Source organism: Copadichromis virginalis, linkage group LG11 (genome assembly GCF_057382275.1).
Source record: "Copadichromis virginalis isolate Kocher_CV1m ecotype Utaka linkage group LG11, C_Virginalis_male_GT1.1, whole genome shotgun sequence".
Lineage (NCBI taxonomy): Eukaryota > Metazoa > Chordata > Actinopteri > Cichliformes > Cichlidae > Copadichromis > Copadichromis virginalis.
This window is the reverse complement of record NC_140628.1, coordinates 26,392,048-26,412,375: the sequence shown is the minus strand read 5'-3', so window position 1 is coordinate 26,412,375 and position 20,328 is coordinate 26,392,048. Positions and strand designations below refer to the sequence as shown.

The 20,328-nt window shown below is 44.2% G+C and overlaps 1 protein-coding gene across 1 annotated transcript in view; it reads right to left on the bottom strand.

Annotated features, from left to right (window-relative positions):
• ddr1 (discoidin domain receptor tyrosine kinase 1) overlaps nt 1–20,079 on the bottom strand; it is a 55,134-nt gene extending 35,055 nt beyond the window's left edge. Inside the window, exon 1 of the mRNA XM_085471702.1 lies at nt 19,859–20,079. The gene's annotated coding sequence lies outside the window, so the exon portion shown is untranslated. The remainder of the gene's footprint in view (nt 1–19,858) is intronic.
• Between the last annotated feature and the right edge of the window lie 249 nt (nt 20,080–20,328).

Here is a 20,328-nt window from a genome sequence, read left to right as displayed (position 1 = left end):
GGTTCTGTTTGTACAGTTATGTTTTGTTTATGTTGCCATAGTGACGGGTGACGCCATCTCGCTGCGACGGTGTGTCCTTCCGGGGTCAGAGGGCGCTCTGTGTGTTGTTGTTGCTGTGCGGTTGCCGCGCTGAGCAGTTAGCTAGCGGCAGTGTTCTTCTGCAGATGTCAATAAACGGCTGTGCTCCCTGGCTAGCTCACGGGAAGCAAGACCAAACGACACCTCCGTCTCCTCCTTGTCCGAGCTCGCCACATTGGTGTCAGAAGTGGGATGATGGTGGCACCCCATGTTCTGACCCGAGTGACTTTTCCCCCGCCGGTCGTGACCGGCCGGTGCGCCAAAAGAAGGCACCTGGACATTTGCAAAGTGAAAGCAAAAAACAAGCGCAAATTCAAACGCGATTTCAATATGTCACATATTGACAGTGGCTCACCGATGCCAATGACATAATTACCCAGCTACATTTCCGAAAGAATGCAAAAGCATTGACATATATTTTTCCTTCCTATGATAGCCCGAGGGGCAGGGCAGAGATAGATTTTGGCAGCCCGACTGGAAAAATCGCTAGCCCGGGACGTCGGGCTAGCGATTTTGCAAGCCCCGTGTTACAGGCATGGCCCTTTAAGGATGAACCCTGATGGGAAATGTATTCGGGATGTGTGTAGCGGGACTGCCTGGTGTGTGTGTGTGTGAAGAGAGAGAGCGGAGAAGGGGAAAAAGTAACGGTTAGCTACAGAAGAGACGAAAATAAAATAAATAAAAGGAATATAATAACTCCCTCGACAGCCAGAGTTGTGTCGGCGATGCTCGCTGTGAGTAAACTGTTTCAGCCCACTGTACGCGGTGTTCGTGCCTTAGAGAAGAAATAAAGTTCGGTGAAGCAGTTTCCTACGCCTCCTTCGATCTTTTTGCTAGCGGAGTTGACCTGTATAGTAAGCTGTTGCCTGCTACGAGTCAGTTATGGAACCTTCAAGTAACTGCCAGAGGTTTCCTTACTACGGTTCGGGGCCGCGGATCTGGCGCGGTAAAACCTGTATCTGATTGAGGAATCACTCATCTTTGGAAAAGAGAGTTTATTACAGAGAAATGGCTCTTTCCAAAATAAAATAAAAGCTATACTATACGCTTCTTCTGGGCTATATTCTCAGCAGCATATTGTAGCGGGTCAGGGCTGTTCGGGGTTCTGTTTGTACAGTTATGTTTTGTTTATGTTGCCATAGTGACGGGTGACGCCTTCTCGCTGCGACGGTGTGTCCTTCCGGGGTCAGAGGGCGCTCTGTGTGTTGTTGTTGCTGTGCGGTTGCCGCGCTGAGCAGTTAGCTAGCGGCAGTGTTCTTCTGCAGATGTCAATAAACGGCTGTGCTCCCTGGCTAGCTCACGGGAAGCAAGACCAAACGACACCTCCGTCTCCTCCTTGTCTGAGCTCGCCACATTGGTGTCAGAAGTGGGATGATGGTGGCACCCCATGTTCTGACCCGAGTGACTTTTCCCCCGCCGGTCGTGAGCGGCCGGTGCGCCAAAATAAGGCAACTGGACATTTGCAGGACTTTGTGTGGGGCAATGGGGTCGTCGGGGACGACTGACCCCTTAGGTGGGGGCTATGTAGCGGGTCAGGGCGGTTCGGGGGTCTGTTTGTACAGTTATGTTTTGTTTATGTTGCCATAGTGACGGGTGACGCCATCTCGCTGCGACGGTGTGTCCTTCCGGGGTCAGAGGGCGCTCTGTGTGTTGTTGTTGCTGTGCGGTTGCCGCGCTGAGCAGTTAGCTAGCGGCAGTGTTCTTCTGCAGATGTCAATAAACGGCTGTGCTCCCTGGCTAGCTCACGGGAAGCAAGACCAAACGACACCTCCGTCTCCTCCTTGTCCGAGCTCGCCACATTGGTGTCAGAAGTGGGATGATGGTGGCACCCCATGTTCTGACCCGAGTGACTTTTCCCCCGCCGGTCGTGACCGGCCGGTGCGCCAAAAGAAGGCACCTGGACATTTGCAAAGTGAAAGCAAAAAACAAGCGCAAATTCAAACGCGATTTCAATATGTCACATATTGACAGTGGCTCACCGATGCCAATGACATAATTACCCAGCTACATTTCCGAAAGAATGCAAAAGCATTGACATATATTTTTCCTTCCTATGATAGCCCGAGGGGCAGGGCAGAGATAGATTTTGGCAGCCCGACTGGAAAAATCGCTAGCCCGGGACGTCGGGCTAGCGATTTTGCAAGCCCCGTGTTACAGGCATGGCCCTTTAAGGATGAACCCTGATGGGAAATGTATTCGGGATGTGTGTAGCGGGACTGCCTGGTGTGTGTGTGTGTGAAGAGAGAGAGCGGAGAAGGGGAAAAAGTAACGGTTAGCTACAGAAGAGACGAAAATAAAATAAATAAAAGGAATATAATAACTCCCTCGACAGCCAGAGTTGTGTCGGCGATGCTCGCTGTGAGTAAACTGTTTCAGCCCACTGTACGCGGTGTTCGTGCCTTAGAGAAGAAATAAAGTTCGGTGAAGCAGTTTCCTACGCCTCCTTCGATCTTTTTGCTAGCGGAGTTGACCTGTATAGTAAGCTGTTGCCTGCTACGAGTCAGTTATGGAACCTTCAAGTAACTGCCAGAGGTTTCCTTACTACGGTTCGGGGCCGCGGATCTGGCGCGGTAAAACCTGTATCTGATTGAGGAATCACTCATCTTTGGAAAAGAGAGTTTATTACAGAGAAATGGCTCTTTCCAAAATAAAATAAAAGCTATACTATACGCTTCTTCTGGGCTATATTCTCAGCAGCATATTGTAGCGGGTCAGGGCTGTTCGGGGTTCTGTTTGTACAGTTATGTTTTGTTTATGTTGCCATAGTGACGGGTGACGCCTTCTCGCTGCGACGGTGTGTCCTTCCGGGGTCAGAGGGCGCTCTGTGTGTTGTTGTTGCTGTGCGGTTGCCGCGCTGAGCAGTTAGCTAGCGGCAGTGTTCTTCTGCAGATGTCAATAAACGGCTGTGCTCCCTGGCTAGCTCACGGGAAGCAAGACCAAACGACACCTCCGTCTCCTCCTTGTCTGAGCTCGCCACATTGGTGTCAGAAGTGGGATGATGGTGGCACCCCATGTTCTGACCCGAGTGACTTTTCCCCCGCCGGTCGTGAGCGGCCGGTGCGCCAAAATAAGGCAACTGGACATTTGCAGGACTTTGTGTGGGGCAATGGGGTCGTCGGGGACGACTGACCCCTTAGGTGGGGGCTATGTAGCGGGTCAGGGCGGTTCGGGGGTCTGTTTGTACAGTTATGTTTTGTTTATGTTGCCATAGTGACGGGTGACGCCTTCTCGCTGCGACGGTGTGTCCTTCCGGGGTCAGAGGGCGCTCTGTGTGTTGTTGTTGCTGTGCGGTTGCCGCGCTGAGCAGTTAGCTAGCGGCAGTGTTCTTCTGCAGATGTCAATAAACGGCTGTGCTCCCTGGCTAGCTCACGGGAAGCAAGACCAAACGATACCTCCGTCTCCTCCTTGTCTGAGCTCGCCACAATATTAAACATATCAGGTCCCCATAAGGAGAATCATGTGCTAACGGCTGTCTAAATGACTCGGGTAAAGTTTGTAGCATGCATGCTTGTTGTTTTTGTCTGCTTCCACTTGTCTTTGCACTAGGATGATGTCGGTGTAAATGTGCAGTCATATTCGTAACACGGCAAATCTCCGTTAACGAGCTACCCCTGCGTGGGGCTAGACGGCCAACACGTTAACGAGCTAACACACTAGTTCCCACCCATGTAATTGAGCATTGCGTGGCACATCCAACATACTGTTTTACTTTAGTCCATGACGCGCTTACCTTCAGGGTCATATGTCACATGAAAACCAAAATAATTCCAAACGCCAGATCTGAATGAGGGTGGGGGAGGTTCAATTTGCCATGTTGCAAGGAGAGCTTAACTTCTGTCTCGCTAGCTTGCCCTGCGCTCTTCCTTCTGACGATGCTGTCTGTGTTGAACGCTCAGTGGATCTGCGCTCGACAGTGCAGCCTAGGCGGAGTAGTCGAACGCAGATTCGCTGAGCGCTCAACACAGACAGCATTGTCAGAAGGAAAGTTGATAAAAATAAATTACAAATTTTGTATTGTTCGATACATATGCGTACAGAACAGAAAACACTGTATCGAATGGTTCAATATCGATACGAGTATCGTTGCACCCCTAGTATATACATACATATACGGTCATTCTGGAGTCTTGTTCATCTTGTTCACCACCAAACAAAAGTGTTTGACTTCATGAGCATTATGACTACATGCTCATTAGTAAACATGGTAAAAATAAAGCATGATCATGTCTGATCTGATGTCTAATGGTGATACAAAGGCTTAAACCTTCCTAACGTGGGAGTCGACCAATAGGGCCACTCCCTCACCCTTAATGACCAATAAGATAACGACACTGAGCAGGATATAAATGCTACGCACCACCCGTGGTAAAGTGATCTGAAGGTGCCAAATGGATCAACACAGAGAATCTGATGTTAAAGGCTTCACTAAGTGGTTTGAACTGAATATTGTTCAGTAAATGAAAAGTGAGAATTTGGTGAAATTGTGGGTGGTGTGCATGAAGGTTATGCTGTGAAAATGGAAAAGTGCACATAAAATAACAAATCCGATATTGACCTTCTGCAACGTTTCTGTGAAGCCCCATCAGGTGATCAGTGTGTGCGTGTTTGATTAAATCCCGACCAACACTGTAGGAGTAGGAGCGATCCTCGTGAAATTTGGATCCATGTTGAAGACCAGAAAAAACGAACCCTCAAAGCAACACAAAGAATGACCAACAATAAACACCAAGACGTAGACAGAGGAACACTAAAGGCAGGAAAAACTAGAAGCCCAAAGAAACCAATCAAGCATGTGACTCTTACAGAAATAAAAAAAAAAAAAAAAAAACTTCCGATGGGGAAGCAAGAAGGAAGAAAGAAGCCTTAATGATAAGTGGAAGTCTGAAGTGGGAGTGACAGCTGGGTGAAACAGAGGGGCCAGGCTGTCTTCCCTGCAGACCCTTTACATTTCAGCTTCATCTCTGAGTAGACTGGGACAGGCCAACAGCTGACACACAGCTGTAGTGACAGAGGATCAGAGGGAGGGGAGGGAGAGAGGCAGGCAGAGGGAATGTATGGAAACAGAGGGAATAGTAGAGTCTGCTCAAGCACAACGGGGTGGAGGGGCAAGAGCAGCGATGACACGGTTACATGAATGTGAGTAGTTGGGAGGTGGTGCAGAAATGGTGACTTATGGCCTCATAGTGCACGTACGCATGGGTGTGTGGGGACCGAGCCGGTGCAGCTGTCCTGAATGGCAGTCACAACGCAACCGATACACGGTGCACGTGTTCACGTAGAGGAGAGAAAGTGAAAGAGAGAGAGGAAAAAAAAAAAAAAAAAAAAAGAGTGCCATCTTTTCTCCCTCTTCATCTGAATGCACATACGACTGATGACACAATGCAGAAATATGGGGCTTACTGGACTAGGCTCAGCGTGCAAAAAACACTCAAGAGTTCAAACTGATGAGTGGGGCCACAAATCCAAGGCAATCACTATAACAACCACGGTGATATCAACAAACATCAACCTGAACAGAGTCTCATCACCGTTTTGGTCAGCAAGGCAACGAGCTCTCATCCAACACACCACCAAGAGACAAAGACATTAAAGAAAACCAGAAGAGCAACTGTTCCAGCGAGAAGGAACAAAAGTGGCCACAGCCATCTGAGAACATTGTTGTTAGGAAAAGTCAAGTGGTGTTGAACAGCTGTGGTTAGCACTCAGAGAGAATGAGAAGGGCCCGCTGTGTTCTGGAGGAGGCAGCGCAGTGTGCAGTCCAATCTACGCTCACATTTTGTCTCTGCTAATCCACGAGCAGGACTGTGAATACTTATGAGCAGCTGCTGTTTCTGTCCCGCACAGCAAAAAATCCCAAAAAAACCATGTCTGAAACAGACGAGAGCAGGGACGAACACACGGGAGAACTTTTTTTAAAGTGAGCAGCCATTGCATCATTAAAGCTAGCGTGCCAGTCTCTATAATTAGATTGCTCCAGCGAAAGCTGGCGAGACTTCCTTGGCTCTGGTTAGCGTCTTTTCTCCGGAACTCCTCGCCTTGGGCCCAAATTTTAGCCTTCATTATTCTTTCCAGTTGTCCAATAAAGCCCCCCCCAAAAAAAATAAATAAAAAATCAGAAATGATGTAAAAGTTTGCTTTGTTTTTTTTTCTGCACATTATTTTGCATGTTTTAATACTTGAATTGCAAACTCTGCATGGTTCACATCACCGGCCGCTGACTATTATTAAAGTGTATCTTGACTTGTAGGCTCTTTTTTGGTTGCAGCCATTAGTATCAGTTTGCGTCAGTATAGTAGAAAAAATAAAGCTGCACAGGCTTGAAACCTAAGAGAGGTAATCAATCACAGTTGATACGTCATCCATTTTTCCTGTCAAGGGTTCTGCCGAACAGCAACCTTAGCAAATTTCATTTCATGCCTTTCATACTGGCCATGTTTGCTTACTATTTGCTTATCTTTCAAGTTTCTGGAGCAGAATGCATCAACTTATCAACTTGATGAATATGATCATTTACACTTGCCAAAACACTGCTGCTCAAAATGTTTGGGGTCGCTTAGAAATGTCTTTATTTTTGAAGCACACTTCCCCCCTTTTCTATTTTAACTGATGATAAATTTTCCAAATTACAATCAGTGATTGATGGCGCCATTAATTATGAGTCATTCATTATTTCTATTGGAGTATATTCGTAGGTGTAAAGCCCCGTGTTCCACTGAAACAAATTTAAGTACCTACTGCAGCTTTCGGATGTTAAAAGGCCGATTCATCGTTTCACGAGTGTGTATGCACAGCTGAAAACTGTTCTGCTGATTACACAAGGAATACATTTGGCTACCTGAGTGTCTGGATCATTAGCCTTTATGGGTTCGATTATAGTTTCAAATTGACCTGAAAAAAGGAGCTTTCTTCTCAAATTTGTCAGAGTATTTTTGCTCTAAAAGAAAGGATACTTCTTTATTGAGGAAATTGTCACAAATAAAAGACAAAATTACGATTTTATATGATGGTGTGTACCACTCAGTCCATAGATGAGCACAAACTGGCCCTAACCAGAATAGAAAGAAGTAGGAGGCCACAGTGCAATTCTGAGCAAAAGGACAAGTGCATTAGAGAAAAAGACACCTCACAGGTCCTTAATTGGCGTTTTTATGAAAGGTTACACCAAAACAGCAGTTTTAACGTCAACAGTGGAGAGGCGACTCCAAGATGCTGCGCTTCCAGAAAAGATTTTGAAGAGAAAAAAAACGCACATGTCTTCCACTGGCTGTTTTCCCTCCTCAGACTAATTTTCACCTTTTGTTCACCTCAGATATGAGGCTTTTCCCCTTCTTTGTGAATCTTTCACAGAAGGCAAGCATCCTGGAGTCACCTTGCAGATACCATTTAAAGTGCCAGTCGCTGGTGTATTTTTTTTGTCTTGCTTAGTTATAATTAAAGCCAGACTGTGCTGTTCTATAGAGAGAATAATTCACTGCTGAATAAAATATGCAGCACACTTTTTATGTCTTTGAGCAATAACACGCTGATGAAATTCATAAGAAATATTTATTTTTTGCCATTTTGAGACTATGATCGAATCTTTGAAGGCTCTGGACACTCAAATAGCTAAATTAGAATAAGCTCTGAGAATTTTAAAAACACAGACTTGCTTTAGGTAACACACGGGAGTGATGTTTCCAAAAAAGGTGCACTGAACGCCTGTGTAGATATTCCTTGATTCATTTATGATCCGTGACTGATTAACAATTGATAATTACAACATTTTCAATTAATTTAACGTTGATGTGAGAGTTATTATTATTTTATGTTTCTTTACATTTCACATTTAATTAACATCAATAAAATGATCACAACGGTAGTGCGCTTTGCAGCAGTGGTATTCGTTACACACTCAGATAAGTTGTTAGGGCAACCACTCACATGGCAGCAACCTAGGGCATTTAGACATGCAGGAATGGTCAAGATGACCTGCTGATGTTCAAACTGAGCATCGGAAAGGTGATTTGAATGTGGCATGGTTGCTGATGCAAGATGGGCTGTCTGAGTATTTCAGAAACTGTTGATCTACTCTGATTTTCCTACATAACAATCTCTAGGGTTTACAGAGAACAGTCTGAAAGATAGAAAACGTTTAGTAAGCGGTGGTTCTCTGAGTGAAAATGACTTGTTGATGTCAGAGGAGAATGGTTAAACTGAATTGAGTTCACACCAAGGCGGCAGTAACCACTTGTTGCAACCCAGGTAGGCAGAAAAGCATCTCTGAATTCACAACATGACCAACTTTGAAGCTTAGGGGCTCTGGCAGCAGAAGACCACACTCCGTGCCACAGAAACAGATGTTACAATCCAAAATAAAGCTTGACTATATAAGACTGGAAAAAGCCTGGTCTGAAGATTCTTGATTTCTGATGCAAAAATTCAGAATTTGGTGTAAACAAGATGAAAACATGGGTTCATCCTATCTTGTCTCAACAGTTTAGGCTGCTGGGAGATATTTTTTTGGGCACATTTCGAGCCGTTTAACACTTTAGTAACAATTGAGCATCATTTAAACACCACGATCTACTTGAGTATTGTTTCTGACCATGAAAAGACAATGTCTCCCCCCTCTGATGGCTGCTTCCAGGAAGATAAGACACCATATCCCAAGCAGCAATCATCTCAAACTGGTTTGTCTGTAAAATGGCCTTCACAGTCACCTGATCTCAATCCTGTAGAGCACCTTTGGGATGTGTTGGAATGGGAGGTTCACATCATGGACGTGCAGCCAGTAAATCAGGAGCAACAGTGTGAGGCTATCATTTCAATATAGACAAAAATCTCAGAGGAAGTACATTGTTGAATCTGTACCACAGAGAATTAAGGCAGTTCTGACCCCAGCGTTGCACATCGGACAGTTTATTTCGTTCGTCTAAATCACCAAGAACTTGGCTTTGTAAGAATATGAACGTCACTCAGTTGGTGAAACATTTTGGTCAAAATCAACCTCATAATGGTGAAAAGAGAAAATACAAAAGTTCTTCATCATCATCATCATCATCATCTCTGGGCACCGCTAAAGTCTGTTTAAAATATAACAATAATTTATCCATCTGATTTTGCTGAGTGTACAGGAGACAGAACAGAGGTAATAAACCAGGAGCTGCATCACCAGCATGGCTACTAACTCTTATTTTGACAAGCTTTGATAAAATGTCTAAAAGTGTGAGGTTTTTGGGGAAAGTTTAGCAATAATGTAGTGCAATGCATATAATTTGCAACATCAAAAAGGCTTCGAATGTCGCTTATTCAATGTCGTTCTTGTTCTATACACAGATCTCGACATGTGAAGTCTCCAGTCTCGGCCAGATAAAGTAACACTCTGCCAGTTAGACATGACTAATGGCCACTGGGGAGACACGGAGTAGTGAGCTCTTTGTTTTGGGTTTCTGTTCGTGTGCGCGCGCGTGTGTGTGTGAGAGAGGAAGCTGGGTGTACGCACTGCTACGCTCGGAGTCCCGGAGAGAATGAAGCATGAATTTATCTTCAGTCTTCACAACACTTTAAAGGGTGATACTGTGGAGACTGTGCCAGTGACACAAACAAGGTCATCTGATGGCTTCCTTGAATACAGCCTTGCTTTTGTGTGACTCAGGACTGGTGTGAGTAAAGTGCTGATCCCTGCGGGGCCACTGTTTTCTTATTTTCACTGAGGATTCACTCCAAGGGCAGGCTTGAGATGCTTGGCTTGAGATGCTTGGCTATAGCAATATGTCCATGGGGATCTGTTTTACTGAAAACATTACCTACAGCTTACTGTGTTAAATATTACAACTTTACTCAGCACAATATTTGCTCGAGTGGGTGAAACCACACAGCTTTACACCCTTACTGAGGCTGCAAACTAATTTGATATTTAAACTGAGAAAACACAGCACAACTGTGACATTTGCCATCAAATATATGACTGGGAGCTTCAGGTGAAGAGTGGTATTATGCCCTGCTCTTCATCATGGATTTGGGCCATGCACTAGGCATCCAGTTGAAAATCTGTGTGTCACAAAATTCACCCTTACAAGGAAGTGCCAGTCATGTCTGTGGAATCTGATTTTGCTGAGTGTACAGGAAGAAGCAGAAGGAAAGTGCGGATAACTCACTTGGAAACGGAAACGGCAAGACAGTGGAGTCAGAAAAACAAATTAAATCTGCATCAGTAAGAAACGGAGACCATAAACCATGTGAACAATTGCTGAGGAAGGTGGTGAGTCATGAAGATAGGGAATTGTTAAAGATGAAACCTGCTTCCAGAAACATTTGAATTGTGCATAACACCAGATGACTCATTACGACAGCTCAGCTTCCACCCCCTAAAAAAAAAAAAAAGAAGCCCAATTTAAAAAAAAAAAAATCTCCTTACTGAGACAGAAACGGGAGGCACAGGAGTCGAGGCTCAAGGATAGAGCAAAAAGCGCAAAAAAAACCAAAAACCAAAAAACATAATAAGGTTGGGTTCATTAGCATGCGACTACACAAAGCTGACATCAGTTATAGCAACAGAATGAAACCTCCACCGGCTCCCTTTTCAGGTCCACTTGGCTCATCAGTCCATAGCAGCTGCAGCATTGCTCATCCTCATGGTGGACAGAGACAGATGCTGACTAATTAACGCAGATTGCCTTCGTCAATAGCAGCCACACAAACCTAGCTGTAAGCGCAGGGGACAAAATGTCACAACAAAACCGTTTTTAACGCATGCACTGCAGCTCTAAACCTTCCTGAAAACAGCTGAATATGAGAATATGTCAGTGTGATGTCCGATTGTGAGAACAGAGCAGGAAAATGTGTGGTGAATTTAAAGCAAGCTAGCGGGCATCATCCGTCCTGCCTACTACCTCTACCTAAGAGTTCCCTCACCCACACCAAAGGGAGTATTTTCAGTGTTAAGAATGCATCGAAGTGGACCGTTTCCTGCTGTGTGCTGCATCTGAGTGACCGCTTCAGTCAATGTCCCAGCTTTACTGTCCTGGCTTTGTCTCCTGAGTTTATTTGAGAAAATATCTCAAGTTTAAAACCAGGAACACATTTTCTTCGGACTCTTGGTTTGTTGACACGTGACACATATTCCAGCCAAAAGATGCATATGTAAATAAGCTTGTACTGTGCAAAAGTCTTGAGACTCCTCATTTCTTTACATGTTACTAGGAAAACGGTTAATAGGCGCGACGATTTATCGAAACATGTGCAAACACAAACTTAAATACATAATAAAAGGCAAACTTTAAGTAGTTTTCAGGAATAGTTCTCCAGGCTTCTTGAAGGACATTCAAAGCTCTTCTTTGGATGTTGGCTGTCGTTTGTTCTGTTCTCTGTCAAAATGCTTTGATAATGATGAGGTTGAAACTCTGGGGAGGCCACTTCTTCATATAAGCTTTCACTGCATTGACAGGGTGTTTGGGATAATTTTCATAGTGAAAAATAAAGCTGTTGCCAATGAGATGCTTTCTAGATGGTACTGAATTGTGGCTCAAACTCTGATCGTAGCTTTTTGCATTCCTAGATCTCCAACATAGCTCATCAGTCACCAGAACCACCGGCTGAAATGCAGCCCAAAACCACGACAGAGCCTCGATTGTCTTTTACAGGCTGTAGGCACTCGCTGTTGTACCTCTCTCCTACATACCTCAGCTTTTTCTCCGCGTTTCTCTTAGTTAAGAGTAACTTCTTGACAGCCATCCTTCTATTGATTCCATATCTGATGAGGCTTCAGTGAACAGCAGATGAACCAGCTGGAGGGCCAGATGAATCTCTCAGGTCCCATGTCTTTGCTGGATTTTGCCTTATGTCTTAAGGACATGACTTTCAAATACTGTTAATCTGCTGTAGATAATATTTTTAGACCTTCCATGTCCTCTTTTGTCCTCCACTTGTCCAGTTTCCAAGTTCTCGGCCAATAGTTCTCTGCGAATCACCTTTTTGGTGCAAAAATACTATTTTATGTCAAACTGTGTTATCTTTTTTTATATTTTTTGTGGATTCAACTAAAGAAATGGAGAAAAAAATTATATAAAAATTTTCCAACAAGCTGCTAGGAAAAAAGTGCCTAAAGACACAATTTAAAATTCTTTGCCAAGTCGTCTGTTATGCGTAGACACAACAGTGGTTCATCCCTTTAGTTCGGTGTGTTTATGAAGGAATGACTCATAGGTCAGCATTAAGTGGCTTAACTAAAAATATTCCTCTGAAAACAGTCAGGTACAAAGACTGCAGAAAGGCTGAATATGTCAAAGAAAATCTTTGAACGACTTTCAGAAATCCTGGAGAAGTATTGCTCAAGACCGCTTTAAACTTTACAAGAAAATCTGGCTCCTTGGAAACAAAATATAAAGCAATGAGGGGTAGCAAGACTTTTACACAGAAATGTATTTTATTTTAAATTGAAAAAAGAAAAAAAAAAAAAAAGTCGAGTCTTCTGGCTGTTTTTCCATGTTCCATGTTAATGGCTTCCGGTAGAGCTAGACCCTAACCTTATGTTTGTTTGTCAACCCACTACAAGAAACTGTAGCTCTTTGCTGGTCGTCTTCCGCTGCTCTTTCCTGCTGAACTGTCAGATAAAGGCAAAAAAGCACCCCTAGTACAAACAGAGATAACAAATCTTAAACACACATGCATCAAAAACACTGTCAAACACAAAAATCCAGTACTTTTTCCAACACTGTTTCCTTGTCAGCCCTGCTTACTTGAGAAAAGACTCCAGTTAACACACATTAATGAACAGATAACGCTCTTTTTCCAAGTTCCCTTTATTCTGAGCCCCTTCTGAAGTTTCAATGCTTTGAGGGCAATGCTTGCCTTTACATTATTTGCATTTTTCCTTGTACTTGTCTAGACTTTAATCCAAATGAAAGCTTGTGAAATATTGAAAAAAAGGAACTTTGCAGGTTTGTCTTTTGTCAGTCGTCACAGAAATCAGTAATTGAAACAACATGCAGAGCAGGTAGTCCCAAGACTTGTCTTCATGACTACAGTCCTACAATAAACCCATAATATTTACCTTGGACCGTTCTTGTTATTTTTATTAAAGTTCCTATAATTGCGCTCCAACATTATGGTATCTGCAAAGGCAATCAAAAGGAAATGAGCCTGATCAGATACAGCAACAACACACAGGACAGAAGGAGGTAAACTGCCTGTTCGGTAAGCTCGACACAACAAGAGAGAGTCAAACCAAATCAGAAGAAGATGTTCTCAAAGCTGAAATAAGACAAAGAACAGAGCATAACAAAGTCGCACACAAAAAGAAAATGAAGGTTTTGTTAACACCTCTGGCAGTCAACATGATCTACACGGAGTCGGCTGTTTATTATCGTGAGACTCAGAGCGAAGTCTTCTTTCTCAGTTTACAAAGGAAAAACATGTGTTCAGTTTTGTCTGCATTTCTTCTGGGAAAGTGGTTGTGACCGACAGAAACTGGAATACTATTATGCTTCTCGGGGCTCGAAGCCTCGTACTTGTCGGCACATGTAGTTAGAATGTCCTCAGCTCCTTTTCTGCTCTGTTTAATCCATCTGGAATGAGATGAGATCCACTTCACTTTCTAGTGCGTCTCACTTGAAAGCGAAGCAAGCTCATGTGCTGCCTGAAGATTAACCATAACTGCTACTCCGAGGGAAGATTAGTTCTGAGTTTGACCTTAGCTGAAGCATGGCTGTAAGACTCGTGAGGAGTATCCAGCAGGCATGAGGGACCATTAGCATGTTAATACGATGACCTCGCAGCTGAGTGCATGTGAACCTCTGGTTCTAGTTTGACACCAAAGGTCCTTTAGGGCTGTAGTGTGATGGAGAGCCACAGCCCAATTCTCTGAATTCAATTTGCACAGTCTCACTACCACCTGTCAGAGAACAAGTGAGAAGCAGAGGGGAGGACAGGGTGAAAGGAGAGGCATGTGACGGGACAGTGAGAAAAACAGCCGCAGACTGAAGCAGACAGACAGACAGACAGAAGAACGCCATGAAGGAAAATTCCCACCAGTAATCGAACGAAGAGACTGGCAGAGCAAGTGTGGGACAAAAGCAACTCTTTGCCGCAGGAGGTTGAGAATTATTCATCCGCTGAGAAGCCATTGAAAAGGAGAGAGAGGGAACAAGAGAAGGGATGAAAGGAGTGAGAGAGAGGTGAACTCAAGAGTAGCAGAGAGAAAATGACAGGAAGAAAAAAAAAAAAAAGATCAGGGCGAACGGGAATGAGCTCAGCTAGACTCAACATTTTGAGTCAATGTGAGGAAATTAACTGGCCTAACCGAGCAATGCGGCAGTCTTCAATTCCAGTGAATAAGAGCTGAGGACAACGTAGAGGTCTTCAGATGTTGCAGCACAAAATAAAAAATATGCACACAAAAGCACATTAGGATCTGAAAATATGGTGGCCTGGTTAATATAAAGCCTGGGCTTTTGCTGAAACCCCCCCCACACACACACACACACACACACACACACACCCCTACCTACCTCTGTTAAAAGCCTCAGGCACAGGTTGATACCTCTATCAAACTCTCAGTCCTCCTCCTCCCTCTCAGCAGTGAAAAACAGTCTCAAAAGAACTAAATTACACATCACACAACAGTTTCCTGATGCTAATGCGATCCTACAAACCCCTCGGCGGAAACGGCAGACACGTCCAACCCACTCAGCGTGGATGTCATTGCAACTCAAATTCATCATACGCAAAGAAGACATATTGAAAAAGAAAGTAACCTTTGATGTTTAACACAATTTTCTTCCCATGTTCCAACAAGGTTTCAAAACACTTACTTTGCCAGAAGCCATTAGTAATTATTAGTGGCGCTTTGTGCCACAAGAGGCACTGTGGGTGCTAAAAAACACCAACCGCAATATGACGATTTGAAAAGTGGTGAGAAAAAAAAAACTAAAAAGATAGAAAGCAAGAGGCAGAGAAAGGAGCACACTGGCTTTTAAGTTGGTTTCCATCTTTTATGAGGTTCTTTTCCAGCAGCGATAACTTCAGCTTCCACAAGTTGGCAAAGTGTGTAGCTGTTTTTAAATCACAGGATTCACCATCGTCCACTTCTAATTAGACCATCCTAATCATCCAATTCACAAATGACCTTGGCTAATTTTGCAGATTAAACACAGTCTTAAGGTTTTTTTTATTATTATTAATCCTTTATTTATCCAGGTAAAAATGTCATTGAGATTAAAAATCTCATTTACAAGAGAGAGTATTTTTGGAGAGTATAAGGTTTACACAAAAGAAAAGTTGTATAAAATGTAGTGCTGTGTCATCTGATACCAAGGGCCAGTATTGCCAGTACATATACTTTGAAATTATAGAGGCAGCTTATGCAGGGAAAGCAGTGTGTACTCATGATTAATCATCATCAGTTTATAAATTCTTAATGACCACAAGACACTGTGAGGAGGACAGCACCGTGCTGTCCTCCTCACAGTAAGAAGGTCCTGGATTCAAATCCACCAGCCTGGGTCCTTCGGTGTTTGTCCCGAAGCCTGTGCACGGTCTCCCACAGTGCACGTTAGGTTAACTGGTGATCCTAAATTGGGTGTGACTGTGAGTGTGAATGGTTCTCGGTCTCAGTGTGACCCCGAATTGGACGAGGTGAAGGAAACTGATAGACAGAGGTGTGGATTTAGGAAAAATGAGACATTTCTTCATGAGGTGACAACAGCTGCTGGTGGCAAAACTTATTCAGATCACCAGCTAGACTCTCGAGGGTTTAATTACATTGTAAATAGTGGCGATACCAGGCTGTGACTGACGATACACCTGAAACTGAAGCAAGGTTGAAAGGGCCTTAAATCTGTGTTCTTTCTGATGCCCAGCAGGGGGCGACTCCCCTGGTTGCAAAGCGACGTTGAGCTGAATAAAAGTAAATGGAAAAACCATCCTCGGCTCCCAGGATCTGTGACCTCAGTAAACACCCTCCTAATGCAGCTATGGCCTCAATAACTTAAGTTTTTTAAAAAAAATAATAAATCGTGTTAATTACAGAAATACAGTCCCCACTAAATTCAAAAAGAAGGGAAAAGTAGGGTATACTTTACAGTGTGACTGCAGTGTCCCTTGCTTCCACTCATTGCATAAACACTGAGAAGGCATCCTCCAAAATATTTAGCTCAAGGTTATTTTTTTCCTTTAGTCCATTCAACTAAAAACAGCACACATTTGGGTATAAAAAGATTCCCTGCTGCTTAAATTGCACATCAAAATTTCACAATGTTATAGGAGTGCAATGGCTAATAAATGAAGCTCTCTTTTAATAAGAGTTTTTTATTATTTCATAAAGTCATAAAACATGTACTAGAGTTGAGAAATTATATATTAGGGAGATATGGCAGTACCTTCAAGCTTCTAGATTTCTGTACTTTACCACAGGCTGTCACACACTCGTACATTATCACCTTCAAAAATAGGCCACCTGTAATTTTGGAAGTCATGCAGAGGCATTTCTGCAGTTTTCCGAGCTTATATCAGGGACCAAGTAAATGTCTTAGATACTTTGATAAGATACCCTGTGAGAATCTTTGAAGAAAACTTAACCCAAGGGTACTTGCATCCAAGAAGCAACACCGCTATCTAACAAGGGCACCCGTCACTGAAAGAGCAAACAGATAAATAAGGAGACTCACAGGGACGATAGGAGAAGAGAGAGGCTGAGGGTAAGATGTATGAGCAGAGGAGGAAGATAAATAAAATGTCTAGTGCTGCTTCAAAGGGAATGGGGAGATACAGAAGATGAAGAAGAAAAATCTGTGTTCCATGTTACATGTAGGGAAAGAGACAGATTGCCAGAATGATCAATTAGAGCAGGGCTGCCCAATCCCGGTCCTCGAGAGCTACCGTCCTGCAGCTTTTAGATGCATCCCTACTCCAACACAGCTGAATCAAATGGTTTGATTACCTCTTCAGCATGCCATCGTGTTTGGCAAAGGCCTGATAACAAGCCATTCATTTGATTCAGGTGTGTGGGAACAAGGATGCATCTAAAAGCTGCAGGACGGTAGCTCTCGAGGACCGGGATTGGGCAGCCCTGAATTAGAGGATCAAAAGTGTGCTCGATGCCAAACGAAGGATGGTGGGGAGGGAATCTGGGAGGGGGAGGGCAGTCTGAGAAAAGGTAGGACTTCAGGGATGGAGATTCGCGAAGAGGAAACCAAATAGATTTGAAAACTCGCTGACAACTAAAGCCCACGAACAGCCCAGATCCCGCTTTGAAGTGTCACCGCCCATTACACGATTAATTTGTTTGTCCGACAGTCTGGTTGAGCTCGCTCTGCATGTGACCACACATACACAGATGCAATTGAAAAGTCCAGCTGTCTAGACTTGAAGGGAAATTGGTTTGGGAAAACAGGCTGGACGCTGGAGTCCCACGTTCAATCGGTTTCATTTCCCATTACAGGGGGATTGTCGAGAGGGAAGGCAAGTAACCATGTCGTGTCTTTGGACTTAAATGAATTCTTCCACTTGCCTTCCTGTTCAGTCTGTCTGAGCCAATTATGACCAAAGACAGACTTTCTGTTTAATGCATGATCTCTGTGAGAGGTGTCACATAAAAGACAGTTCTTCATTGCCATTGTGCCCTTTCATGTTGTTAAGTAGCCCCTTTAGCGAGAGACAGACCAGGCAACTGTGCCAAACGTGCAGTTCAATCACTGTTCAAGCTGCGACTCCTTTAAGGTTCAAATTTGTATCCACCTGCTGAAGTCTTTTAACCCAAAACAATGACCCAGATAGAGGATAACAGACTGGAGTCAATGATCAACCAGACCATACATACCAGTGTTCCCATGGCAGAAACTACACCGTGCTTCTATGTTTGCAGAAAAGCCTGCACTGGCACGCAGCAGCGTGTTTTCAATCACAAAACAACACCACTGCAAAACCACTCTTCTTTTTTTTTTTTCTTGTCTTGCACATAAAAAACCTTTCCAAGACTTTTGTTGCCGAGTCTTAGACACAAATCAAATAAGAGCCATTCCTTCGAACAATGTTAGACAAATTATTTTGCTGCGTGCATACTTCTCCACAAATCATATTATGCAATTAATGCTGCTTTGTCACGAGCCTGCCAAGAGGAAGACAAATCAATAAAAAGCTGTTCCAAGTCTGTGCGTGAACACTTATACTCACATAACTGGGCCATCCAACTATTTCAAATATCTTGTGTCTTTGCTCAACTGCACAGCTGATAAAAACGAACTACTCCAAGTCAATGGCTCTCTCGGGACATTGTGGAAGAATCAGCGGCCAGATGCCTACTAGACTGAAATCCAGCAAACATGTGCATCAACACTCAGGGATCCTCCTCACTTTATGCCCCTGCCTTAGAGGCAGAGAGGGAGGGACGGAGAAAGGGAAAATGGCATTTTATTGCATTTCTATCTCTATAGCACAAGCACCCCCACCCACTCCTCCCCACACAGCAGTTTATAACAATGGTGCACCTCCTCTACGCTGGACTGCCTTCTCAGTCTGTTAGCCAACAAACTACCCACATCAGCCATTTTCATGCAGTCAGATAGGTGACTGCTCACTGCACTTCACACCCACTAAAGCCCATTGTTTGACTCCTCCAGTAGGTCACCGGCCCCCAGAGAGGCATGCACAAACACACAGGAGCAAGACAACACCACAAACACACGCAATCAAACCCACATTTTCCATTCTCTTTGTTCTCTGTTATACAGAAATTAACAGAGACAAGATGCTGAAATATACATAATTCTGCACCATCCTGTTGTCAGACAATATGAGAATCACTCGTAACACCACATGACTGATCAGCTATCACCGCCCCCTTTCTTCTGCTTCATGCAAACACAAAATGTACATCCTGTTCAAAATCCAAACTTTCCTGCAGCTCGTCCCCAGAGTCTGAAATGTTTCCTTCATCAACACAGATCCGAGTTCCAGGCAACTTCACACTGATTTCTGACTTGGTTCTGGTGACTGATTAGCTCCCCACTGGAGAACCAGGGACCAGGGGTGAGTGAAACCAGAGCTGCCGGTCCCACTAAGGGTCCCCATGTGTTGCTATAAGGTCACAGGGTCAACAGTCTGTGTGATGACCATCAGCTGGATGTCACTAGGTCCTTTTAAATGCTACACGTTTGACTCAGTGCGTCATTACGCCCGCTGCAGTCAGTTTTAAAGCTTCCACATGCCAGCTCAGATTACTTTTCTTTAACTTTTTATTTATTTATTTAAATGTTGTAAATGAGGTGGACTCTGAATAATGACACTCAAGGACTTTCAAAAGAGGAATGACTGTACAACTTAATCAAACCCGTGTAACTGTTTGAGAGTTAGTGGCAATGAGTCGGAGGTCGGAGAACGAGAAAAATCCACACTGAATATAAAAGGCGTGAAAGCAGTGAGGACTCTGAATAACGTTTTCTCCGGTGCCAAGCACCCACTTTTAAACACGATGTTGCAATAAGTCTAGATCATGATGTACGATGTCAGAATATCTCAGCTACGCAGTCGGCAGCATAAATACCACAATGTATCTGCCACACAAACGCGCAGAGTCCGGGGCGCAACGTTACACCTCATATGCGCTTCCAAGGAGTCCGTGGCCAGCGTCCAGAGCTGCAGCGCTCCCGGATCACAACGAGACATATAGACGCCAAGCCAGCGAGTGAGAGACGCACAGACACACACACAGACAGCTGGAAATACCCACAGCAATATTATTACAGCCGCTTATTATGGAGCTAAGCGCACGGAGAAGAAACGCGCAGAGCAGGTTGGGAGTACTTACCTAAAAGACAGGCAGAAGTGTGCTGTGACAGCGGTCCAAACTTTGGGATGAACTCTGTGGAGAATTGTGCTCAATACAACACGCGTCCACCGAATAATCCAAACTGACCTCCGAGAGCAGCAGCTGAGTTTAGTGAACGACCTCCACCAAAACTCAGAAAACAGCGCAATACTCCGTACGGGCTGCGCGCACCGGCTGATTTCACACCCCCAGGCTGACTTTCACTTGAGAGGAATATTTTTCAGCCTGTGGTTAATGGAGGGGGGATAATAAGATAAAGGAGGGAAAACACGCAAAGTATCTCTGCTTCTCGGACCTTCTCTGATTCTGCGTCCTCTCTCAGCCGCTCCTCCACAGTCCGGGCTCAGCAGCCGGGCCAGCAGGCGCCACCAGGTGCTCATTTACATAACTGCACCGGCTGTGTCCAATCACAGCCGCGAGCAAGGTGTCTGATTAAATATTCCAGCAGG